General features: G+C 44.2%; 4 non-coding genes and 1 pseudogene across 4 annotated transcripts; 4 read left to right on the top strand and 1 right to left on the bottom strand.

Annotated features, from left to right (window-relative positions):
- Positions 1–4,078: 4,078 nt before the first annotated feature.
- On the bottom strand, positions 4,079–4,187 carry LOC148331199 (5S ribosomal RNA; annotated as a pseudogene).
- A 10,265-nt stretch (positions 4,188–14,452) lies between these two features.
- trnay-gua (transfer RNA tyrosine (anticodon GUA)) lies at positions 14,453–14,578 on the top strand. The gene is made up of 2 exons: positions 14,453–14,489; positions 14,543–14,578. It is a non-coding gene; the product is annotated as a tRNA-Tyr (tRNA).
- Positions 14,579–19,065: 4,487 nt separating this feature from the next.
- Positions 19,066–19,191, top strand: trnay-gua (transfer RNA tyrosine (anticodon GUA)). Its single transcript has 2 exons — positions 19,066–19,102; positions 19,156–19,191. It is a non-coding gene; the product is annotated as a tRNA-Tyr (tRNA).
- Positions 19,192–19,835: 644 nt separating this feature from the next.
- trnay-gua (transfer RNA tyrosine (anticodon GUA)) lies at positions 19,836–19,961 on the top strand. The gene is made up of 2 exons: positions 19,836–19,872; positions 19,926–19,961. It is a non-coding gene; the product is annotated as a tRNA-Tyr (tRNA).
- A 4,273-nt stretch (positions 19,962–24,234) lies between these two features.
- trnay-gua (transfer RNA tyrosine (anticodon GUA)) lies at positions 24,235–24,360 on the top strand. Its single transcript has 2 exons — positions 24,235–24,271; positions 24,325–24,360. It is a non-coding gene; the product is annotated as a tRNA-Tyr (tRNA).
- Positions 24,361–26,916: the final 2,556 nt, after the last annotated feature.

Here is a 26,916-nt window from a genome sequence, read left to right as displayed (position 1 = left end):
GACAGGGCTCAGCAGCTGGCGTGGAGCCGGAACGGGGCTCGGCCCCTGGCGGGGAGCCGGAACGGGGCTCGGCCGCTTTCGGGGAGCCGGAACGGGACTTCGGCCGCTTTCGGGGAGCCGGAACGGGACTCGGCTGCTGGCGGGGAGCCGGAACGGGGCTCGGCCGCTTTCGGGGAGCCGGAACGGGGCTCGGCCGCTTTCGGGGAACCATAGCGGGGCTCGGCCGCTTTCGGGGAGCCGGAACGGGGCTCGGCCGCCGGGGGGGAGCCGGAACGGGGCTCGGCCGCTTTCGGGGAGCCGGAACGAGGCTCGGCCGGTTTCGGGGAGCCGGAACGGGACTCTGGAGGCTGCGGCTGATGTGGAGGCGGCATGGTCTGCGCAGTGAGGGCTGCGTTGGTCACTGCTGCTGGCGTGGGGGCGACAGTGGGCCGGGTGCAGCAGTCGATCCGGGCACAGCCGAACCTTGGGCCCTGATCCCTATCAGCCTGCCGCCATAGGGAATCAGGGGAACGGGGAACACGAGGGACCGTGACTACTGGTGCTGGTGATCGTGAGCCGTGAGACGCAAGGGGGACGTGACAAGGCGTGGGAACCGACGGTGGACGAGGTGCGCGACGTGAACGTGGCTTACGTGATTTGGGGCGTGAGGCGCGCGAGGTAGAGTGAGAGGTGGGCTCGAAGAACTCGAACGAAAAGGGTGTCAGGAATTGCTCGGAGGAAGGAAGGGGACTGGTCCTAACTGAGCCCGGGTTGCGCTGGGCGTCTAACAGGGCGTAGATGTACTCAGCGTCGTCCTCGTGATCCAAGTCAACAAAAATGTGCGGGGCAGAGTGCTCGGAATCATCGATGGGATCGGCAATTAGTAGGAAGTCAGTGGGTGAGGGGGCATGGTGCTCAAAATCGTTGTCGTGACCCGAGTCGACCCCCACGTGAGGGGCATAGTGCTCAAAACATCCGCTAACTCATAATCAAAAAATGCGTGAGGAGGTGAATCGGCCTTGCGGTCAAAATTGTCGTCATAATCGGGATCTATGATAAGGTGGGGAGGAATGACGGGTAAGAAGTCGAGGGTGTTACCGTAAAACGAAGGCGAGGTAAGGGGCTGGTCGGCAGGCTGATGAGGGCGGTTGTCTGTGCGGCGGTGTCCTCGCTGGGTCCTTCTTTTTTGGTCGGGTCATTCTGTCAGGGTCGCCTTTCGGCGAGGAGGAAGGTGGACCCAAAAGGCGAGGAGGCAGGGAAATGGATGACGTCAAGGGAGTTTATTAACGGGGTTCCACAAAAATATCCAAATTCATCTTGGTTACTAAGCCTTCTGAATTTAGAGACACCACACTGCTCCTCTTGGATCTGAGATTCAACCTCCCGACGGACCCTCCTCTCCTGTACCCCTGAGTAGACCTTACCAGGGAGGCTGAGGAGTGTGATTCCTTTATAATTGGAACACACCCTCCGGGTCCCCCTTCTTAAAAAGGGGGACCACCACCCCGGTCTGCCAATCCAGAGGCACTGTCCCCGATGTCCACGCAATGTTGTAGAGGCGTGTCAACCATGATAGCCCCACAACATCCAGAGCCCTAAGGAACTCTGGGCGGATCTCATCCACCCCCGGGGCCTTGCCACCGAGGAGCTTGTTAACCACCTCGGTTACTTCAGCCCCTGAGATAGATGAGTCCACCACGGAGTCCTCAGGCTCTGCTTCCTCAATGGAAGGCGTGTCGGTAGAATTGAGGAGGTCTTCGAAGTATTCTCCCCACCGACTCACAACGTCCCGAGTCGAGGTCAGCAGCACCCCATCTCCACTATAAATAGTGTTGATGGTGCACTGCTTCCCTCTCCTGAGGCGACGGATGGTGGACCAGAATTTCTTTGAAGCCGTCTGGAAGTCGTTTTCCATGGCCTCACCGAACTCCTCCCACGCCTGAGTTTTTGCTTCGGCAACCACCGAAGCCGTATTCTGCTTGGCCAGTCGGTACCTGTAATCTGCCTCCGGAGTCCCACAGGCCAGAAAGGCCCGATAGGACTCTTTCTTCAGCCTGACAGCATCCCTTACCGCCGGTGTCCACCAGCGGGTTCGGGGGTTGCCGCCACGACAGGCACCGACAACCTTGCGTCCACAGCTTCGATCGGCTGCCTCAACAATGGAGGCACGAAACATGGTCCTCTCAGACTGAATGTCCGCTGCCTCCCCCGGTACGTGGGCGAAGTTCTGCCGGAGGTGGGAGTTGAAACTCTTTCTGACGGGGGATTCTGCCAAGCGTTCCCAGCAGACCCTCACAATACGCTTGGGTCTGCCGGGTCGGACCGGCATCTTCCCCCACCATCAGAGCCAACTCACCACCAGGTGGTGATCAGTTGACAGCTCCGCCCCTCTCTTCACCCGAGTGTCCAAAACATGCGGCCGCAAATCCGATGACACGACTACAAAGTCGATCATTGAACTGCGGCCTAGGGTGTCCTGGTGCCAAGTGCACATATGGACACCCTAATGCTTGAACATGGTGTTCGTTATCGACAATCCATGACGAGCACAGAAGTCTAGTAACAGAACACCACTCGGGTTCAGATTGGGGGGGCCATTCCTCCCAATCACGCCCTTCCAGGTCTCACTGTCGTTACCCACGTGAGCATTGAAGTCCCCCAGCAGGACGAGGGAGTCTCCAGGGGGAACGTTGCCGCTTCGGGCTGAGCCCCATGGGTGCAGGCCCGGCCACCAGGCGCTCGCCAATGAGCCCCACCTCCAGGCCTGGCTCCAGAGGGGGGCCCCGGTGACCCGCGTCCGGGCAAGGGAAATCGTGGTCCATGTATTGTGGTCATCATTGGGGTTCTTGTGAGCCATGCTTTGTCTGGACCCTCACCTAGGACCTGTTTGCCATGGGTGACCCTACCAGGGGCAAAAAAGCCCCCGACAACCTAGCTCCTAGGATCATTGGGACACGCAAACCCCTCCACCATGATAAGGTGACAGCTCAATTAAATCAGTATCTAAATATTAAAAGAATCAACGTCTAAGCGCAGTCCTGCTCTCCCAAACCGAATATGACAGAAATGTTGCATTTCTTGACTTCCAAAAAACTTAAACTTCCGCATCGTCATTATGCTCAGCCACCATCTGGACCGGGAGACACTTTCCAGTCCATGTGTTCAATCAACCTCGTCCCTCAGGGGATGTGGAGGGATTTATTGAAACATGCAAGGTTTTGGGAAATTAGAATCAGTCTTTAAATTGAAAGGGAACCAATGTCTAAACACAGTCCTGGTCCAAGTAAACGGAGTTGAACCTAATACTACCTTTCTACACTTACAAAAATATCCAACTTCATCTTGGTTACTAAGCCCTCTGAATTTAGAGACACTTTTCAGTCCTTTGGATACACCAAGAACTGATGAGGTATGCGTGTGCTGATTTGCAAATGCGTGTCAGGAGACTTGTGTGTGGCTCCGTAGCTACACGTTCGGACCACATGGGGGCACTAATATTATACCAGCCCCGTACCACCAATATATACACCAATAACAAGGGGTGGCGTTCACGCCGATCCACCCATGGTCATGTACCATTTATTTGACATTATTTCAATTAAATTGGAATAAATGGAAGAATAAAGTGGAACTAATAAAATAAGAACCAATGATATAACCAGTGAAGCTAAAAAAAAATGAATGAAGCTTCTCCACACCTGCTAATTGCCACATTAACTATACTTCCCTTTATTGCATTCAGTAAACACCATTTTTTTAAATTGATTCATTAACTTTTTATTTAGTAAACACTCACTGCACCAACCCAACCGGACTGCATCGGGTCATCTGTCTGCTACACCTGTAGACTACGAGAGTCCCCTTTTGGTCTTAATGTGGAGCTCCGGAGCCACACTCAAGTCTCCAGACACGCATTTGCAAATTGCCACACGCATTTGCGAGTCGTCCACGGCGAGACTGTAGCAAAACCCAAAGGCAGGGGACGCTGAATGTTGGCATTTTGTGCTCTCAGCCTGTCAGGCGAATATGTGGAAATTTATAAAAAAGCAGCTCGCATACTTGCTTACATTTGTCAAAGTTTTTTTTTTTGCGGTGCAAAAGCTTACAGCACCTGGTATTCCCAGGCGGTCTCCCATCCAAGTACTAACCAGGCCTGACCCTGCTTAGCTTCCAAGATCGGACGTTCTCAGGGTAGTATGGCCGTAAGCTACAATTCCTTTCAAAATTTTGCATTTTATACATGTGGTCTTTATTGTGGCAAATACTTCAATCCAAAAATACGTAACAAGAATCTGAAACTATAACCACAGTCACAAATGTGTAACAACAATCTACAATGCATGATTGAAGTCACAGATATATGACAAATATCAGCAAATGTGTACAATGGTTTGTTGGCACATACACATGGTTAAATGCGGACAAAAATCTTTAGATGGGCGACCTGTAAAAACGGGACCTTTTGATTGGCTGTGTTCTTACAGGTGACGTTTGCTACAGTCCTGCCGCGGACGACTCGCAAATGCGTGTGCTGATTTGCAAATGCGTGTCAGGAGACTTGTGTGTAGCTCCGTAGCTACACGTTCGGACCACATGGGGGCACTAATATTATACCAGCCCCGTACCACCAATATATACACCAATAACAAGGGGTGGCGTTCACTCCGATCCACCCATGGTCATGTACCATTTATTTGACATTATTTAAATTAAATTGGAATAAATGGAAGAATAAAGTGGAACTAATAAAATTGTAACAATGGGATTGTCAGTTGGTGGTTGGGTGTTCCCAGGGGGACTGTTTTAGTTGACGCACACCGCGCCAGCAGGGCGGAAGTGGAGTGTATGAGAGCCGTGCAGTTGATGTTACAATAAAGATTCAGTGAGCAAATGAAAGAGCTCTAACCGTTAAAGGATAATGTAAATGGCAGTCAATATAAAACCGAACAAAGGGTAGACTGCTCGGAGCCACTTTTGTGATCCTGGCATGGAAGTCCATTGTTTCAGAGGGGTCTCGTTCACACCTCCTGTGGTGCAGCTGTGATCCAATCTTCCTGCATTCCTCTCCTGAGGGTCTGGTCATTAGCATGGTCTAAACTTCGGTCACACATTTCATACATTTGACTATTAAAGGAATATAAGAGTTTGAGCTTAACATACTTCATTAGATGTTGGTGCATCCAATGTATGAAAATGTGATATTGTAAAATGCTGAGAGTGTGACTGGTGAAGCGAAACTGGTTGCGGGGGTTGTGCAAGAATGGAATGTTTTAGAAGCAGAAGGTGCTGAGCGAGACGAGATGACTCCGGGAAGGAGCGGCCATCGGGGGATCGCACGCAGGAGTAGCCACGGGATTCGGCGGGAGGAGAAAGACCAATGAGAGCGAGCTAAAGTTAACTGCAATACACATAGCCAATAGAATCATGCCAGGATGCCTTTGTCTCTGTGCCATTTGCATGTTGTATAGTATGAATCATTACTGGGCAACTCGGAGGTAGAACCCATTCACTGGTGGCAGGAGAGATGTAGAGTTGTATTGAGAGGGACCCGAGATCCAGGTGCCATGTAGAAATCTGTGTATTGGGAATAAACCCACTTGTGCGTGAAAATGCCGGCTTCCTGATACCTTTCTATTGCAGAACGAGCGCGCATATTGTTGGATGAGTGAGAGTTGGGTAAGGTCGCAAATTGGAGTCAGATTACTAATTTGAGTTTACATTGGGTTAAAGTTAAATTCTAACATTGATATAAAGCTAAATTCCAACAATTTATTTTGACGCCGACGTGATGCATGAGAGGTAATAGAAGTCTGGGACTTCAAAGAGAGTCTGGGACTCCAAGAAAAGAAAAGAAGTCTGGGACTTCAAGAGTCTAGGGCTCAAAGGAAGCCTGGGGCTTCAGGAAAAACCACAAGAGTCTGGGGCTCGGGCCTGGGGCCCACGTCCACACCAGGTGACGACCTGATAAAGGAGCCGCACATCCGACCGGCCTTCCTCTTGGGCCCACAGTGACATAAGGTAAGCAGATCCTTTTCAAATTCTGCATATTGGCAACGCTAAATTATAAGAGGAAGGCGGAGTGGAACGGCGTTAAAATATATGGTTAAATAAATAAATAAATATATAAATAAATAAGTGTAACAGTGTGGACGATAGTAGAGTAAAATCTGGGATTTACCTACTAGAATAGTTTGGAACTATTCGTGGTTAAGATACGATTTAAAATATCAGAGTGGAAGCGGTGTGAATGTGAAGGCTAAAATTGTTCTGCGTAAGAAGTGTGTTTGGGACACGCACGAGTGGATTTTGATTTCAAGATGGCGAAGGAGAGGAAGTGTGATAGTGGTCTCGGGTCCCGCGTGTGGCACGGAGATTAAGGATAAATTCATAAAAACGAAACATAAAAAAGAGAAGAAAAACATGAAGTAGGGATGAAATAAGAAAAGAGAAAGAAAGAAAGCTAGAGAAAAGAGAAGAAATTGTGTCAGTGTAGCGATTGGAAGTTCAATAAGAAAAGAAAAGGAATGTGAAAAAGATGCAGAATGTGTAGAAAAGAGAAAGGAACAATTAATGTTCCATTGAAAGGAGGATGGTGAAACAGGCAGTATTGAGAATGACAGAGTTTGGTGATTGAAGAAGGTGTGACTTGAACAAATGAAAAGGATAAGAATTAGGGTCTGCTGTAAGGAGGAATTGAAGAAATAAATATTTCATGTTTCATACTTGAGTTGATGGTCTTTCTATTAAGGTAACTGTAATTAGTAACTGGAATGAAATGCACAGATGGAAATGACACGAAGAAAAAGAAAAAGATTGGTGTTATGAAATCTTAATTGAAGGAAGCTTTTGAGAGCATGAGAAACCTTTGCAAGAGCATAGGTGGTTCCTGACTTTGTAGTTTGTGATTTGATACCTTGATTGTTTGAGTGGCTTTGGTAAGGCTACAGTGAATTTGGAAAGAAAAATAAGAGTGAGAAAGATTTTACAGAAGGCAATGGGTATAGGTGTAATCGTAAAATCATGAGTGTGCTCTAACAAAGAGTTAACAGCTCTTTGAAGTTAGATGCTCGTTCCCAAGTAGGGGGAGGAAGTCAGAGAAAGAGGATGAAGTGATTGAAAAAGTGGAAGAAAAGACGGAATGTCTGTGAGGCATTTATCCACAGTTGCCAGACTCGCAACAGTATGTGTTTGAGCCGCCGCCCGTTCCGACGGCGCAATTAATGGCCCCGTAGTCACCTTGGGGGGGGCAGAATGGTTTGAGATGCAAAAGATAACGAGTCACAGAGAGCACCAGCAGGAACATGTAAACATTTCAGACACAAGAGGAAAAACAGGCATCAATGGCAGTCGTTAACTGATTGAAAAGGAAGATATGCCTTTTGTTGCTGTGGCACTCAGTCCTTTTGTGTCAGAGGTGTGTCTCAGGCACACCTCCCTTGATGTTACAGCAATGGAATCCAGTCTTCAGGCGTTCGCTCTCCGGGGGGTCTCATCCATGTGGTCGAGCATGGTTCATGCTGTGGAGCAGTGCTTTTGCAATACTAGTGGAGTAGAGCATGGGGTAAAGTATATATTCAACCGAACAATAAATATAAATTGGCAGGGAGTATGAACGCAAGTTGAACACTGAAACAGGCAGGGGACACCTGAGGAACGGCAGAGCAGCGACAGTCTTATTAAAATTTTAATTTTTAAGCAAAGGGATTATGGTTTTGGGATAAGTTTTAAGTAAAGTATTCTATGGACATGTTGAAAGAAAATCTTTGGAACGGGGAATATCTAGCCATTGGAGATTGGTTTACCAAATATAAAGTGGGACTAAATATTTTTGTATTTTTGCCACACCTCCAGTTATCTCCACAGGTTTGAGGTGACATGTGACCAGTGTGACCAGAAGGCCAGAGAATGCTTCAAATAGCGCCTCACCACGCCCATCCCGGAGGTTCTCCTCAACAAGGAGGGAGAAATAAGATATTCTAATTTAGGGTCCACGGTACAGATTAAGATATAGTTGTTGCTTTAGCCTGCTCATGTGCTCCACAGGAGTTATTATTATTCACATTGGATGTGCGACTAGATAACACACACCCAGTCCAGGATAGGGCAAACTTTTCTTGGATTGTTTAGACCTTTCCATATAATACAGCACCACAGCAGTGATACTTGAAATTAATGTCGAATTAGTGGCACTGTCTTTATGGAAAATTACTCACTTAACGCAAGGGTAGGTTGTTGTAGAGGAGATATTTCAGACACAAATGACCCTGAATGTTATTCTGATATTTTCCATTGTATCGTTGTTCATTGTATTTAGGACTAAGACATTGTAAAACACTGTTTGGAAGAACTTATAGAATACCTCAAATTTAAGAGCAAATGGGAAATAGATGTTGAAGCAACTTTAGTTGACCATATGTGAAAATGTTAGGAAAACAAAAGACAGGCGCAAATTTAGAGTGACAAGGATCTTTCTGTCTCCCAGCAGGGGCACTAAATTAGTGAAGCCAGGATACTGGGTGCTTGTAAGAAGTTTGAAGATAAGACATTTGTAATTACCCAAGGGGGAAGGAGGCGTTAGTAACAGCTCTCACAGCTGTAAAGATAGCAGAAAGGTCAACATTGGTTTATTCGACACGTTGTAAAGAGGTCACGTTGGTTGAAATCTCCTACAAAGGAGACACCAGACTAAGAGGTTTATACAGAGTTACAAGCGGGACAAAATTTATTTAAGAGGAACTGTCCTCACTTGAGGCCGAGGCCAGACCTGCTGACCAGCATGATGGTCACCAGCTAAATGGGGACACCTCAGGTGAGATTGGCCGTGCCGTGCATCAGATATTTCTGGCCCGTTGGGGTCGATGTTGCTGTGTCGTTCAGGTGGGGAAGGGGGAGACAGGCCTGGTCTATGTGGCCAGGGCGAGACGTGAATGGAGTGAGACTTCCGGCAGTGACCCATCCAATAATGTCGACAATACACAGCTGTTCCAGTTGGCCGTCCACAAGGGCGTGCACCTTCCAGTGGCAGACATCAGGCGAAATAGTCCATGAATGAAAAAATGCTAATCGGCCTAAGTAGAACACATTTTGTACCTAATTTTGCACAACATCAGAAAAGGAAAATATGGGATTGGATTAAGGAGCGTGACTAAAATTGTTGTACTTGCAGGTTTAGAAGGCCAAGAGAGATAAGAAAAAAGGAGGCAGCTGCTCCTTCCACTTCTGCTGCTTCTGGGCAAGGTTCGGGTGACGCAGCGCCACAGCAGACTGGCTGCTGTCCATAGCAGGCCAGTCAACGAGGTTGGGATTGCAGTAACAGAGATATGGGTGGTTACAGACGGGGGTTGTGAGTGGGGTGTGCTCTGGCTGCGGGGTGTGGGGTCACTGGGTGATGAGCTGTCCATGCCGAGCCACTTTCTGGAATGTGCCATCCTCCGGTGCCATATCTGTCACAAAGAGCTCCACCAGCGCAGGGGGCGCCACCGTTACCCACTCCCAACGCACTTGACACAAACCCGCTCGTACCCCATTCCATGACAGGGGGCAGCGGAGCTTCAGCATTCGAGGACTAGCAGGTCCTAGCATTCCGGGGACGGTGGATGGACAAGTTTTCGATGGTGCTGGATATTGGGGCGAGCTATGAGCTCCTTCCGCAACCCCCACTGAGCCATGTGGACTCTCAAGATTGCCTGAGTCACTGCCATTGACTGAACGAACACTGGAATTCGAGTGGCATTCCCGGATGGGACTGAACTTGACTCTGCACATCCGTCGGAGGGAGCATATGTCGTGCTCTCTTCCTTCCCAGTGGCTAAACTGAACTGAAACATTTGAGGGTAGCTCTGAAACCTGGTTCCCATCCTCCCGCAGTGGGTATGCCCTGTTCTTGCTCTGGTCTGAGTGGTTTAGCAACCGCCACCCTTTCAATTCACCAATTGACATATCACATTGTACATGTGATCACAAACATGATTTGGTTTATCAAAAATGCACTCATCCAAATTTAGTCATGAGTGCATCTTGCGTTAGAATTATATATTTGTTATGTCTACTGGCGTTGCCTCGCACGCGTGCCTTGTCCCTGAGCAGCGGAAATGGTATGAATTGTTTACTTTCGCCGAGCCACAAATCGCATTGAATATTGATGAGCGTCATCATACTAGAGGTCTAGACCCCATAGTTGTTGCACAATCGGGAGATCATATATCAGCACCGACTACAAATTCTTTGGTTTTGGGAACATTACTAAATTTCAAAATTTCCAGGGAAGGGTCGCTCGGAAATGGTAGTTCTGTGTGTGTCTCTGCTAGAGGTGTTGTGGACCCAGGGCCCGACTGAGTTGGGGCTCGGCTCCACAGCTCCGCGATGTTTTTACTGTCTCTACCCCCTCCCCCAGTTGACAGAATCAGTGTGGGCACAGCCTGTGGGTGGATTGAGCCAATCATGAGACAATAGGAGGTGAAGACTGCGGCGGTCTTGGAGCTGTCTATGTCTTGTAGAGCACCTTTTCTTCCCATAAAAAAAAAAAAAAAAAAATAATAAAATAAAAAATAGAGGTTTAATTCGGTATCTGCGTTATTATAGTTTTGGGATTTTTTATTTTAAGCATAAATGGTTACTATTTCATTTGTGTTGCTTTAAAATTTGTCAATTAACAGTCAAAATTGGAGCGTTAGCTCGAGGCTTAATTTGTAATCTCGGAACACAGTTAGATATTTGAACTCAGTGAACTCAGCATCACTGGAGTCGGACATCGCTCCGTACATCAACCTCCGGGTGCTTTCCCGGAGGTGGACTCGATCTCGCTGATAAGGACAGTTTAGAGTTCTGGCTAGAACCTGACACGCCATCCAATTGGGAACTACGGGACAGAAGTGGTACCATAACTCACAGTTGCGCCCGGCCCCTGTATTTGTGCCCGCCATGGTTGAGCTTAGAGGTTGACCGCCCGGACGGGCAGGTCAAGAGAGGGAATGTGTAGATGGCATGAATTGGATCAAAGTCAGACACTTTCGAGTCTGAACAAAGACGATGACGATGCAAATGTTTAACTTATTGACTATTTTACCTGCTGGCGTGTGCTTTGTGTGGACGATGTTTGCGTTTGAACATAGGATGCGGGATGACAGAAGTGATGGAGCGAAAGGAGCATGTAATGGAATGGTATGGTATGGAGCAGAGCGAGATGATGGTAAGACGCTGACACAGACACAACAACTACTGCTAAATCTGAAATGTAAACAACCGACACAGGTGAACACTTGGGTACAATTTTAATTGGACACACCCATGGAATGATGTGGGAATAAAAAAGAAAGAGCCTATTTTTGACACCCAAGTTGCAAAACAAAAGTTCACCTGCCTAAAAGTTAAATGGGACTGGTCCTGGGATTGGAAATCTCCAGGAGTCATGGTGTAATGAAAATGTGTCTTTGCCAGTAGGAATCCCTCTCGCTCGTGATGATGTTTGGCTGTGGTGTGGAGAGAAAGTGCTGTACGATAGGCTTCCCACCAATGCCTCAGGTAAGTGCGCCCTGGTAACGCTGATCATGCCAGTTAGTGTGACAGCCTTAGATCTGGCCAAAATGGAGTGGGAAGGTGTTGGACAATGGGGAAGAATCCCCTTCCTTAACAGGAAGAGAAGGGACATGCAAGAATGGTTGAATGCAGGAGATCCCACGTATATAGATGCAATTGGAGTTCCAAGAGGGATCCCTGACGAGTATAAATTGGTGGATCAAATTGCGGCAGGATGGGAGAGCCTTTTCCTGTTCGTTACAGTAAACAAAAATGTGGACCGGATTAATTATGTCCACTATAATGTCCAACGATTGGCGAATTTTACCACCTCAGCACTCCAGGCAGTGCATGAGCAATTGGCTGCCACGTCTCTTATGGCATTCCAGAACAGAATAAGCTTAGATATGGTGTTAGCCGAAAGAGGAGGGGTGTGTGGTATTTTTGGGGATCAGTGTTGTACTCTGATTCCCAACAATACATCTCCTGACGGTCGCCTTACCAAGGCATTGGAGGGTCTGCGCACGCTAAGTAACAAAATGAAGGAGCACTCAGGTGTGGACACCAGTTGGTATTCTGACTGGTTAAACATCTTTGGTAAATATAAAAGCCTGATTGCTTCAGTACTGATTTCTATCGCTGTGTTTGCCGCTATTATGGTGTTATGCGGATGTTGCTGTATTCCATGTATCAGATCATTAACTGTTAAGACAATAGAACGCACGTTGGGGCCACTCCCTCCGGGTGGTCAGTACATGATGATCCCTCAAAAGGACCCCCAGGAGGCGTAGGTAGCCGTGGCCCTCCGGGAGTCCAGGATGTGAGTATGGAAAGATGGCCTCGGGGACCTGAGGCCATAAGGAGGGAATTAAATTTTCTACTGGAATGAACTTTTCTACTAATTTTCTATTGGAATGACATTTTTGCACTAATTTTCACTAATTGTCTACTGGAATGAAATTTTCTACTGATTCTTATTCTTTTACTAATTGTTTGATGTGTTTTAGTTTTATGGCAAATGATGTCGAGCTCGTGTGCAGCAATGAAATAAGGTGTTCAAGTGATGACCTCAGATGTCTGAGGTCATGAGAGGGATTAAAGGATAATGTAAATGGCAGTCAACCTGAAACAGAACAAAGGGTGGACTGCTAGGAGCCACTTTTGTGATCCTGGCATGGAAGTCCATTGTTTCAGAGGGGTCTCGTTCACACCTCCTGTGGTGCAGCTGTGATCCAATCTTCCTGCATTCCTCTCCTGAGTGTCTGGTCATTAGCATGGTCTAAACTTCGGTTACACTTAAAGGATTTTATACTTTTGACGATTAAAGGAATATAAGAGTTTGAGCTTAACATAGTTCATTAGATGTTGGTGCATCCAATGTATGAAAATGTGATATTGTAAAATGCTGAGAGTGTGACTGGTGGAGCGAAACTGGTTGCGGGGGTTGTGCAGGAATGGAATGTTTTAGAAGCAGATGGTGCTGAGCGAGACGAGATGACTCCGGGAGCATTGGCTGAAGGAGCGGCCATCGGGCGATCGCACGCAGGAGGAGCCACGGGATTCGGCGGGAGGAGAAAGACCAATGAGAGCGAGCTAAAGTTAACTGCAATACACATAGCCAATAGAATCATGCCAGGATGCCTTTGTCTGTGCCATTTGCATGTTGTATAGTATTAATCATTACTGGGTAACTCGGAGGTAGAACACATTCGCTGGTGGCAAGAGAGGTGTAGAGTTGTATTGAGAGGGACCCGGGACCCAGGTGCCATGTAGAAAGTCTGTGTATTGGGAATAAACCCACTTGTGCGTGAAAATGCCGGCTTCCTGATACCTTTCTATTGCAGAACGAGCGCGCATATTGTTGGATGAGTGAGAGTTGGGTAAGGTCGCAAATTGGAGTCAGATTACTTATTTGAGTTTACATTGGGTTAAAGTTAAATTCTAACATTGATATAAAGATAAATTCCAACATAAGTCAGTTGGCAAAGTGGAAAACTCTTGTGGTTCCACACCAAATTTTTGAAGTAGCTATTTCAAATGCAGCTCAAAGGACATTTTACTGAATTGTAAATCTTAATCAAGATTGAAAAAATGAAATAAAAATCTGTTGCTACTTCATCAAAATCCACTAGTCCGCCATCCTAACACCACAGGTAAGCAATCCCAATAATGCAGACTAGTGGAGCATCCCTGCGATAGCGCAGTTGGTAGAGCGGAGGACTGTAGAGTGTGAAAACTGACATCCTTTCGGCGGAACACGATGGATGTTTGAATTGGAAATCCTTAGGTTCCGGGTTCAAATCCGGCACGAAGGAACAATTGCAGGGTTCCCAATTTTAATCCAAACCTGTAAATAAAAATCTTTGGCGAATTTGTCTGAATCTACTCAAGTCAATTTATATCTGGTATCTCCCAACGTCATGAGTAGGGACTCCCAAAACCAGAGTGAGTTCCAGCAATACTTCGATTGCTCTGTTGGTAAAGCGGAGGATTTAAGTAATTCCGAGCACAAGTACTTTGCTCCCTGGTTTTAATCCGGCTCAAAGGATGTTGCCCCGAATTTCAAATCAATCAAAAATTGTAACTCAAGATCTGATGCAAATTCATCCTCCCAGAGCCAAGGCTGGCGCTCCCAATTGGGAGAGCATCTAAATATATGAAGAACATGCCACAATTACTGAATACAAACTGTTGTAAATTCCAGTCTATATCAGTTGTCTGTCCCAATAGCACAAATCTGGTAACTCAGTTGGCAAAGTGGAAAACTGTTGTGGTTCCACTCCAAAATATTGAGGTAGCTATTTAAAATGAAGCTCTAAGTACATTTTACTGGATTTTAAATCTTAATCAATTTTGAAAAAATGAAATAAAAATCTGTTGCTACTTCATAAAAATCCACTAGTCGGCCATCCTAACACCACAGGTAGGCACTCCCAACAATGCAGATGAGTGGAGCATCCCTTCGGTAGCTCAGTTGGTAGAGCGGAGGACTGTAGAGTGTGCAAACTGACATTCTTTCAGCGGAGCGCGATGGAAGTTCTAATCGGAAATCCTTAGGTCGCTGGTTCAAATCCGGCTCGAAGGAACTATTGCAGGGTTTCCAATTTTACTTCAAAACTGTAAAGTAAAATCTTTGGTGAATTTGTCTGAATCTACTCAAGTCAATTTATATCTGGTTTCTCCCAACGTCATGAGTAGGGACTCCCCAAACCTGAGTGAGTTCCAGCAATACTTCGATAGCTCTGTTGGTAAAGCGGAGGACTAAAGTAATTCCGAGGACAAGTCCTTTGCTCCCTGGTTTTCATCCGGCTCAAAGGATGTTGCCCAGAATTTCAAATCAATGAAAAATTGTAACTAAAGATCTGATGCAAATTCATCCTCCCTGAGCCAAGGCTGGCGCTCCCAATTGGGAGAGCATCTAAATATTTGAAGAACATGCCACAATTACTGAATACTAACTGTTGTAAAATCCAATCTATATCGGATGTCTGTCCCAATAGCACAAATCTGGTAACTCAGTTTTCTAAGGGGAAAACTGTTGTGGTTCCACACCAAAATTTTGAGGTAGCTATTTAAATTGCAGCTCAATGGACATTTTCCTGGATTTCAAATTTTAATCAATCTTGAAAAATTTAAAGAAAAATCTGTTGCTACTTCATCAAAATCCACTAGTCGGCCATTCTAACACCACAGGTAAGCACTCCCAATAATGCAGACGAGTGGAGCATCCCTTCGATAGCTCAGTTGGTAGAGCGGAGGAATGTAGAGTGTGAAAACTGACATCCTTTCGGCGGAACACGATGGATGTTTGAATTGGAAATCCCAAGGTTACTGGTTCAAATCCGGCTCGAAGGAACTATTGCAGGTTTTCCAATTTTAATCCAAAACTGTAAATAAAAATCTTTGGCGAATTTGTCTGAATCTACTCAAGTCAATTTATATCTCGTATGTCCCAACGTCATGAGTAGGGACTCCCAAAACCAGAGTGAGTTCCAGCAATACTTCGATAACTCTGTTGGTAAAGCGGAGGATTTAAGTAATCCCGAGCACAAATACTTTGCTCCCTGGTTTTCATCCGGCTCAAAGGATGTTGCCCCGAATTTCAAATGGATCAAATATTGTAACTAAAGATCTGATGCAAATTCATCCTCCCAGAGCCAAGGCTGGCGCTCCCAATTGGGTGATTATCTAAATATATAAGGAACATGCCACAATTACTTAATACTACCTGTTGTAAATTCCAGTCTATATCAGTTGTCTGTCCCAATAGCACAAATATGGTAACTCAGTTGGCAAAGTGGAAAACTGTTGTGGTTCCACACCAAAATTTTGAGGTAGCTATTTAAATTGCAGCTCAAAGGACATTTTCCTGGATTTCAAATTTTAATCAATCTTTAAAAAATTTAAAGAAAAATCTGTTGCTACATCATCAAAATCCACTTGTCAGCCGTCCTAACACCACAGGTAGGTACTCCCAATAATGCAGACAAGAGGAGCATCCCTTCGATAGCTCAGTCAGTAGAGCGGAGGACTGTAGAGTGTGAAAACTGACATCCTTTTGGCGGAACGCGATGGAAGTTCTAATTGGAAATCCTTAGGTCGCTGGTTCAAATCCGGCTCGAAGGAACTATTACCGGCGTCCCAATTTTAATTCAAAACTGTAAATAAAAATCTTTGGCGAATTTGTCTGAATCTACTCAAGCCAATTTATATCTGGTTTCTCCCAACGTCATGAGTAGGGACTCCCCAAACCAGAGTGAGTTCCAGCAATACTTCGATAGCTCTGTTGGTAAAGAGGAGGACTAAAGTAATTCCGAGGACAAGTCCTTTGCTCCCTGGTTTTCATCCGGCTCAAAGGATGTTGCCCCGAATTTCAAATCAATCAAAAATTGTAACTAAAGATCAGATGCAAATTCATCCTCCCAGAGCCAAGGCTGGCGCTCCCAATTGGGAGAGCATCTAAATATATGAAGAACATGCCACAATTACTGAATACTACCTGTTGTAAATTCCAGTCTATATCAGTTGTGTGTCCCAATAGCACAAATCTGGTAACTCAGTTGGCAAAGTGGAAAACTGTTGTGGTTCCACACCAAAATTTTGAAGTAGCTATTTAAAATGCAGCTCAAAGGACATTTTCCTGGATTTCAAATTTTAATGAATCTTGAAAAATTTAAAGAAAAATATGTTGCTACTTCATCAAAATCCACTAGTCGGCCATTCTAACACCACAGGTAAGCACTCCCAATAATGCAGACGAGTGGCGCATGCCTTCGATAGCTCAGTTGGTAGAGCGGAGGACTGTAGAGTGTGAAAACTGACATCCTTTCGGCGGAACACGATGGATGTTTGAATTGGAAATCCTTAGGTTCCTGGTTCAAATCCGGCTCGAAGGAACTATTGCAGGGTTTCCAATTTTAATCCAAAACTGTAAATAAAAATCTTTGGCGAATTTGTCTGAATCTACTCAAGTCAATTTATATCTGGTTTCTCCCAACGTCATGAGTAGGGACTCCCCAAACCAGAGTGAGTTCCAGCAATACTTCGATAGCTCTGTTGGTAAAGCGGAGGACTAAAGTAATTCCGAGGACAAGTCCTTTGCTCCCTGGTTTTCATCCGGCTCAAAGGATGTTGCCCCGAATTTCAAATCAATCAAATATTGTAACTAAAGATCAGATGCAAATTCATCCTCCCAGAGCCAAGGCTGGCGCTCCCAATTGGGAGAGCATCTAAATATATGAAGAACATGCCACAATTACGGAATACTACCTGTTGTAAAATCCAATCTATATCGGTTGTCTGTCCCAATAGCACAAATCTGGTAACTCAGTTGGCAATGTGGAAAACTGTTGTAGTTCCACACCAAGATTTTGAGATAGCTATTTAAAATGCAGCTCAAAGGACATTTGACTGGATTTTAAATCTTAATCAATATTGAAAAAATGAAATAAAAATCCGTTGCTACTTCATCAAAATCCACTAGTCGGCCATCCTTACACTATTGGTGGACACTTTCAATAATGCTGATCTGCGGCGCACCCCTTCCATAGCTCAATAGGTTGAGGGGAGGACTGTAGAGTTTGAAAACTGACCTCCTTTCGACTGAAAGCAATCGAAGTTCTAATAAAATACTTGGGTTGCTGTTTCAAATCTGGCCCCAATGAATTTTTGCAGACTTTCTATTCTTGATCAAAAATTGTAAATAAAAATCTTTGGCAAATTTGTTTGAATCTACTCGAGTCTAATCTGGTATCTCCCAACGTCATGAGTAGGGACTCCCAAAACCAGAGTGAGTACCAGCAATACTTTGATAGCTCTGTTGGTAAAGCAGAGGACTTAAGTAATTCCTAGCACAAGTCCTTTGCTCCCTGGTTTTCATCCGGCTCAAAGGATGGTGCCCCGAATTTCAAATCAATCAAAAATTGTAACTAAAGATCTGAAGCAAATTGATCCTCCCAGAGCCAAGGCTGGCGCTCCCAATTGGGAGAGCATCTAAATATATAAGGAACATGCCACAATTACTGAATACTACCTGTTGTAAAATCCAATCTATATCGGTTGTCTGTCCCAATAGCACAAATCTGGTAACTCAGTTGGCAAAGTGGAAAACTGTTGTGGTTCACAACAAAATTTTGAAGTAGCTATTTCAAATGCAGCTCAAAGGACATTTTACTGGATTTTAAATGTTAATCAAGATTGAAAAAATGAAATAAAAATCTGTTGCTACTTCATCAAAATCCACTAGTCCGCCATCCTAACACCACAGGTAAGCAATCCCAATAATGCAGACTAGTGGAGCATCCCTGCGATAGCGCAGTTGGTAGAGCGGAGGACTGTAGAGTGTGAAAACTGACATCCTTTCGGCGGAACACGATGGATGTTTGAATTGGAAATCCTTAGGTTCCGGGTTCAAATCCGGCACGAAGGAACAATTGCAGGGTTCCCAATTTTAATCCAAACCTGTAAATAAAAATCTTTGGCGAATTTGTCTGAATCTACTCAAGTCAATTTATATCTGGTATCTCCCAACGTCATGAGTAGGGACTCCCAAAACCAGAGTGAGTTCCAGCAATACTTCGATTGCTCTGTTGGTAAAGCGGAGGATTTAAGTAATTCCGAGCACAAGTACTTTGCTCCCTGGTTTTAATCCGGCTCAAAGGATGTTGCCCCGAATTTCAAATCAATCAAAAATTGTAACTCAAGATCTGATGCAAATTCATCCTCCCAGAGCCAAGGCTGGCGCTCCCAATTGGGAGAGCATCTAAATATATGAAGAACATGCCACAATTACTGAATACAAACTGTTGTAAATTCCAGTCTATATCAGTTGTCTGTCCCAATAGCACAAATCTGGTAACTCAGTTGGCAAAGTGGAAAACTGTTGTGGTTCCACTCCAAAATATTGAGGTAGCTATTTAAAATGAAGCTCTAAGTACATTTTACTGGATTTTAAATCTTAATCAATTTTGAAAAAATGAAATAAAAATCTGTTGCTACTTCATAAAAATCCACTAGTCGGCCATCCTAACACCACAGGTAGGCACTCCCAACAATGCAGATGAGTGGAGCATCCCTTCGGTAGCTCAGTTGGTAGAGCGGAGGACTGTAGAGTGTGCAAACTGACATTCTTTCAGCGGAGCGCGATGGAAGTTCTAATCGGAAATCCTTAGGTCGCTGGTTCAAATCCGGCTCGAAGGAACTATTGCAGGGTTTCCAATTTTACTTCAAAACTGTAAAGTAAAATCTTTGGTGAATTTGTCTGAATCTACTCAAGTCAATTTATATCTGGTTTCTCCCAACGTCATGAGTAGGGACTCCCCAAACCTGAGTGAGTTCCAGCAATACTTCGATAGCTCTGTTGGTAAAGCGGAGGACTAAAGTAATTCCGAGGACAAGTCCTTTGCTCCCTGGTTTTCATCCGGCTCAAAGGATGTTGCCCAGAATTTCAAATCAATGAAAAATTGTAACTAAAGATCTGATGCAAATTCATCCTCCCTGAGCCAAGGCTGGCGCTCCCAATTGGGAGAGCATCTAAATATTTGAAGAACATGCCACAATTACTGAATACTAACTGTTGTAAAATCCAATCTATATCGGATGTCTGTCCCAATAGCACAAATCTGGTAACTCAGTTTTCTAAGGGGAAAACTGTTGTGGTTCCACACCAAAATTTTGAGGTAGCTATTTAAATTGCAGCTCAATGGACATTTTCCTGGATTTCAAATTTTAATCAATCTTGAAAAATTTAAAGAAAAATCTGTTGCTACTTCATCAAAATCCACTAGTCGGCCATCCTAATACCACAGGTAGGCACTCCCAATAATGCAGATGACTGGCGGATGCCTTCGATAGCTCAGTTGGTAGAGTGGAGGACTGTAGAGTGTGAAAACTGACATCCTTTCGGCGGAATGCGATGGAAGTTCTTACCAGAAATCCTTAGGTCGCTGGTTCAAATCCGGCTCGAAGGAACTATTACAGGCTTTCCAATTTTAATCCAAAACTGTAAATAAAAAATTTTGGCGAATGTGTCTGAATCTACTCAAGTCAATTTATAACTGGTATCTCCCAACGTCATGAGTAGGTGATCCCAAAACCAGAGTGAGGTCCAGCAATACTTTGATAGCTCTGTTGGTGAAGCGGAGGTCTTAAGTAATTCCGAGCACAAGTACTTTGCTCCCTGGTTTTAATCCGGCTCAAAGGATGTTGCCCGAATTTCAAATTAATCAAAAATTGTAACTAAAGATCTTATAAAAATTCATCCGCCCAAAACCACGGCTGGCGCTCCCAATTGGGTGATTATCTAAATATATAAGGAACATGCCACAATTACTGAATACTACCTGTTATAAATTCCAGTCTATATCAGTGTTCTGTCCCAATAGCACAAATCTGGTAACTCAGTTGGCAAAGTGGAAAACTGTTGTGGTTCCACTCCAAAATATTGAGGTAGCTATTTAAAATGCAGCTCTAATGACATTTTACCGGATTTTAAATCTTAAGAAATTTTGAAAAAATGAAATAAAAATCTGTTGCGACTTCATCAAAATCCACTAGTTGGCCATCCTATCACCACAGGTAGGCACTCCCAACAATGCATGAGTGGAGCATCCCTTCGGTAGCTCAGTTGGTAGAGCGGAGGACTGTAGAGTGTGAAAACTGACATCCTTTCGGCGGAACACGATGGATGTTTGAATTGGAAATCCTTAGGTTCCTGGTTCAAATCCACTTCGAAGGAACTATTGCAGGGTTTCCAATTTTAATCCAAAATTGTAAATAAAAATCTTTGGCGAATTTGTCTGAATCTACTCAAGTCAATTTATATCTCGTATGTCCCAACGTCATGAGTAGGGACTCCCAAAACCAGAGTGAGTTCCAGCAATACTTCGATAACTCTGTTGGTAAAGCGGAGTATTTAAGTAATTCCGAGCACAAGTACTTAGCTCCCTGGTTTTCATCCGGCTCAAAGGATGTTGCCCCGAATTTCAAATGGATCAAATATTGTAACTAAAGATCTGATGCAAATTCATCCTCCCAGAGCCAAGGCTGGCGCTCCCAATTGGGTGATTATCTAAATATATAAGGAACATGCCACAATTACTTCATACTACCTGTTGTAAATTCCAGTCAATATCAGTTGTCTGTCCCAATAGCACAAATCTGGTAACTCAGTTGGCAAAGTGGAAAACTGTTGTGGTTCCACTCCAAAATATTGAGGTAGCTATTTAAAATGCAGCTCTAAGGACATTTTACTGGATTTTAAATCTTAATCAATTTTGAAAAAATGAAATAAAAATCTGTTGCTACTTCATCAAAATCCACTAGTTGGCCATCCTATCACCACAGGTAGGCACTCCCAACAATGCAGATGAGTGGAGCATCCCTTCGGTAGTTCAGTTGGTAGAGCGGAGGACTGTAGAGTGTGCAAACTGACATTCTTTCAGCTGAACGCGATGGAAGTTCTAATCGGAATTCCTTAGGTCGCTGGTTCAAATCCGGCTCGAAGGAACTATTGCAGGGTTTCCAATTTTAATCCAAAACTGTAAATAAAAATTTTTGGCGTATTTGTCTGAATCTACTCAAGTCAATTTATATCTGGTTTCTCCCAACGTCATGAGTAGGGACTCCCCAAACCAGAGTGAGTTCAAGCAATACTTTGATAGCTCTGTTGGTAAAGCGGAGGACTAAAGTAATTCCGAGGACAAGTCCTTTGCTCCCTGGTTTTCATTCGGCTCAAAGGATGTTGCCCCGAATTTCAAATCAATCAAATATTGTAACTAAAGATCAGATGCAAATTCATCCTCCCAGAGCCAAGGCTGGCGCTCCCAATTGGGAGAGCATCTAAATATATGAAGAACATGCCACAATTACTGAATACTACCTCTTGTAAAATCCAATCTATATCGGTTGTCTGTCCCAATAGCACAAATCTGGTAAGTCAGTTGGCAAAGTGGAAAAGTGTTGTGGTTCCACACCAAAATTTTGAAGTAGCTATTTCAAATGCAGCTCAAAGGACATTTTATTGGATTTCAAATTTGAATCAATCTTGAAAAATGTAAAGAAAAATCTGTTGCTACATCATCAAAATCAACTAGTCAGCCATCCTAACACCACAGGTAGGCACTCCCAATAATGCAGCGACGAGGAGCATCCCTTCGATAGCTCAGTTGGTAGAGTGGAGGACTGTAGAGTGTGAAAACTGACATTTTTGCACTAATTTTCACTAATTGTCTACTGGAATGAAATTTTCTACTGATTCTTATTCTTTTACTAATTGTTTGATGTGTTTTAGTTTTATGGCAAATGATGTCGAGCTCGTGTGCAGCAATGAAATAAGGTGTTCAAGTGATGACCTCAGATGTCTGAGGTCATGAGAGGGATTAAAGGATAATGTAAATGGCAGTCAACCTGAAACAGAACAAAGGATGGACTGCTAGGAGCCACTTTTGTGATCCTGGCATGGAAGTCCATTGTTTCAGAGGGGTCTCGTTCACACCTCCTGTGGTGCAGCTGTGATCCAATCTTCCTGCATTCCTCTCCTGAGTGTCTGGTCATTAGCATGGTCTAAACTTCGGTTACACTTAAAGGATTTTATACTTTTGACGATTAAAGGAATATAAGAGTTTGAGCTTAACATAGTTCATTAGATGTTGGTGCATCCAATGTATGAAAATGTGATATTGTAAAATGCTGAGAGTGTGACTGGTGGAGCGAAACTGGTTGCGGGGGTTGTGCAGGAATGGAATGTTTTAGAAGCAGATGGTGCTGAGCGAGACGAGATGACTCCGGGAGCATTGGCTGAAGGAGCGGCCATCGGGCGATCGCACGCAGGAGGAGCCACGGGATTCGGCGGGAGGAGAAAGACCAATGAGAGCGAGCTAAAGTTAACTGCAATACACATAGCCAATAGAATCATGCCAGGATGCCTTTGTCTGTGCCATTTGCATGTTGTATAGTATGAATCATTACTGGGTAACTCGGAGGTAGAACACATTCGCTGGTGGCAAGAGAGGTGTAGAGTTGTATTGAGAGGGACCCGGGACCCAGGTGCCATGTAGAAAGTCTGTGTATTGGGAATAAACCCACTTGTGCGTGAAAATGCCGGCTTCCTGATACCTTTCTATTGCAGAACGAGCGCGCATATTGTTGGATGAGTGAGAGTTGGGTAAGGTCGCAAATTGGAGTCAGATTACTTATTTGAGTTTACATTGGGTTAAAGTTAAATTCTAACATTGATATAAAGATAAATTCCAACATAAGTCAGTTGGCAAAGTGGAAAACTCTTGTGGTTCCACACCAAATTTTTGAAGTAGCTATTTCAAATGCAGCTCAAAGGACATTTTACTGAATTGTAAATCTTAATCAAGATTGAAAAAATGAAATAAAAATCTGTTGCTACTTCATCAAAATCCACTAGTCCGCCATCCTAACACCACAGGTAAGCAATCCCAATAATGCAGACTAGTGGAGCATCCCTGCGATAGCGCAGTTGGTAGAGCGGAGGACTGTAGAGTGTGAAAATTGACATCCTTTCGGCGGAACACGATGGATGTTTGAATTGGAAATCCTTAGGTTCCGGGTTCAAATCCGGCGCGAAGGAACAATTGCAGGGTTCCCAATTTTAATCCAAACCTGTAAATAAAAATCTTTGGCGAATTTGTCTGAATCTACTCAAGTCAATTTATATCTGGTATCTCCCAACGTCATGAGTAGGGACTCCCAAAACCAGAGTGAGTTCCAGCAATACTTCGATTGCTCTGTTGGTAAAGCGGAGGATTTAAGTAATTCCGAGCACAAGTACTTTGCTCCCTGGTTTTAATCCGGCTCAAAGGATGTTGCCCCGAATTTCAAATCAATCAAAAATTGTAACTCAAGATCTGATGCAAATTCATCCTCCCAGAGCCAAGGCTGGCGCTCCCAATTGGGAGAGCATCTAAATATATGAAGAACATGCCACAATTACTGAATACAAACTGTTGTAAATTCCAGTCTATATCAGTTGTCTGTCCCAATAGCACAAATCTGGTAACTCAGTTGGCAAAGTGGAAAACTGTTGTGGTTCCACTCCAAAATATTGAGGTAGCTATTTAAAATGAAGCTCTAAGGACATTTTACTGGATTTTAAATCTTAATCAATTTTGAAAAAATGAAATAAAAATCTGTTGCTACTTCATAAAAATCCACTAGTCGGCCATCCTAACACCACAGGTAGGCACTCCCAACAATGCAGATGAGTGGAGCATCCCTTCGGTAGCTCAGTTGGTAGAGCGGAGGACTGTAGAGTGTGCAAACTGACATTCTTTCAGCGGAGCGCGATGGAAGTTCTAATCGGAAATCCTTAGGTCGCTGGTTCAAATCCGGCTCGAAGGAACTATTGCAGGGTTTCCAATTTTACTTCAAAACTGTAAAGTAAAATCTTTGGTGAATTTGTCTGAATCTACTCAAGTCAATTTATATCTGGTTTCTCCCAACGTCATGAGTAGGGACTCCCCAAACCTGAGTGAGTTCCAGCAATACTTCCATAGCTCTGTTGGTAAAGCGGAGGACTAAAGTAATTCCGAGGACAAGTCCTTTGCTCCCTGGTTTTCATCCGGCTCAAAGGATGTTGCCCAGAATTTCAAATCAATGAAAAATTGTAACTAAAGATCTGATGCAAATTCATCCTCCCTGAGCCAAGGCTGGCGCTCCCAATTGGGAGAGCATCTAAATATTTGAAGAACATGCCACAATTACTGAATACTAACTGTTGTAAAATCCAATCTATATCGGATGTCTGTCCCAATAGCACAAATCTGGTAACTCAGTTTTCTAAGGGGAAAACTGTTGTGGTTCCACACCAAAATTTTGAGGTAGCTATTTAAATTGCAGCTCAATGGACATTTTCCTGGATTTCAAATTTTAATCAATCTTGAAAAATTTAAAGAAAAATCTGTTGCTACTTCATCAAAATCCACTAGTCGGCCATTCTAACACCACAGGTAAGCACTCCCAATAATGCAGACGAGTGGAGCATCCCTTCGATAGCTCAGTTGGTAGAGCGGAGGAATGTAGAGTGTGAAAACTGACATCCTTTCGGCGGAACACGATGGATGTTTGAATTGGAAATCCCAAGGTTCCTGGTTCAAATCCGGCTCGAAGGAACTATTGCAGGTTTTCCAATTTTAATCCAAAACTGTAAATAAAAATCTTTGGCGAATTTGTCTGAATCTACTCAAGTCAATTTATATCTCGTATGTCCCAACGTCATGAGTAGGGACTCCCAAAACCAGAGTGAGTTCCAGCAATACTTCGATAACTCTGTTGGTAAAGCGGAGGATTTAAGTAATCCCGAGCACAAATACTTTGCTCCCTGGTTTTCATCCGGCTCAAAGGATGTTGCCCCGAATTTCAAATGGATCAAATATTGTAACTAAAGATCTGATGCAAATTCATCCTCCCAGAGCCAAGGCTGGCGCTCCCAATTGGGTGATTATCTAAATATATAAGGAACATGCCACAATTACTTAATACTACCTGTTGTAAATTCCAGTCTATATCAGTTGTCTGTCCCAATAGCACAAATATGGTAACTCAGTTGGCAAAGTGGAAAACTGTTGTGGTTCCACACCAAAATTTTGAGGTAGCTATTTAAATTGCAGCTCAAAGGACATTTTCCTGGATTTCAAATTTTAATCAATCTTTAAAAATTTAAAGAAAAATCTGTTGCTACATCATCAAAATCCACTTGTCAGCCGTCCTAACACCACAGGTAGGTACTCCCAATAATGCAGACAAGAGGAGCATCCCTTCGATAGCTCAGTCAGTAGAGCGGAGGACTGTAGAGTGTGAAAACTGACATCCTTTTGGCGGAACGCGATGGAAGTTCTAATTGGAAATCCTTAGGTCGCTGGTTCAAATCCGGCTCGAAGGAACTATTACCGGCGTCCCAATTTTAATTCAAAACTGTAAATAAAAATCTTTGGCGAATTTGTCTGAATCTACTCAAGTCAATTTATATCTGGTTTCTCCCAACGTCATGAGTAGGGACTCCCCAAACCAGAGTGAGTTCCAGCAATACTTCGATAGCTCTGTTGGTAAAGAGGAGGACTAAAGTAATTCCGAGGACAAGTCCTTTGCTCCCTGGTTTTCATCCGGCTCAAAGGATGTTGCCCCGAATTTCAAATCAATCAAAAATTGTAACTAAAGATCAGATGCAAATTCATCCTCCCAGAGCCAAGGCTGGCGCTCCCAATTGGGAGAGCATCTAAATATATGAAGAACATGCCACAATTACTGAATACTACCTGTTGTAAATTCCAGTCTATATCAGTTGTGTGTCCCAATAGCACAAATCTGGTAACTCAGTTGGCAAAGTGGAAAACTGTTGTGGTTCCACACCAAAATTTTGAAGTAGCTATTTAAAATGCAGCTCAAAGGACATTTTCCTGGATTTCAAATTTTAATGAATCTTGAAAAATTTAAAGAAAAATATGTTGCTACTTCATCAAAATCCACTAGTCGGCCATTCTAACACCACAGGTAAGCACTCCCAATAATGCAGACGAGTGGCGCATGCCTTCGATAGCTCAGTTGGTAGAGCGGAGGACTGTAGAGTGTGAAAACTGACATCCTTTCGGCGGAACACGATGGATGTTTGAATTGGAAATCCTTAGGTTCCTGGTTCAAATCCGGCTCGAAGGAACTATTGCAGGGTTTCCAATTTTAATCCAAAACTGTAAATAAAAATCTTTGGCGAATTTGTCTGAATCTACTCAAGTCAATTTATATCTGGTTTCTCCCAACGTCATGAGTAGGGACTCCCCAAACCAGAGTGAGTTCCAGCAATACTTCGATAGCTCTGTTGGTAAAGCGGAGGACTAAAGTAATTCCGAGGACAAGTCCTTTGCTCCCTGGTTTTCATCCGGCTCAAAGGATGTTGCCCCGAAT

The sequence above is a fragment of the Idiotropiscis lumnitzeri genome, chromosome 9 (assembly GCF_059441095.1).
Source record: "Idiotropiscis lumnitzeri isolate Australia: NSW breed Sydney's pygmy pipehorse chromosome 9, RoL_Ilum_1.0, whole genome shotgun sequence".
Lineage (NCBI taxonomy): Eukaryota > Metazoa > Chordata > Actinopteri > Syngnathiformes > Syngnathidae > Idiotropiscis > Idiotropiscis lumnitzeri.
This window is presented reverse-complemented; position numbering and strand designations above follow the sequence as displayed.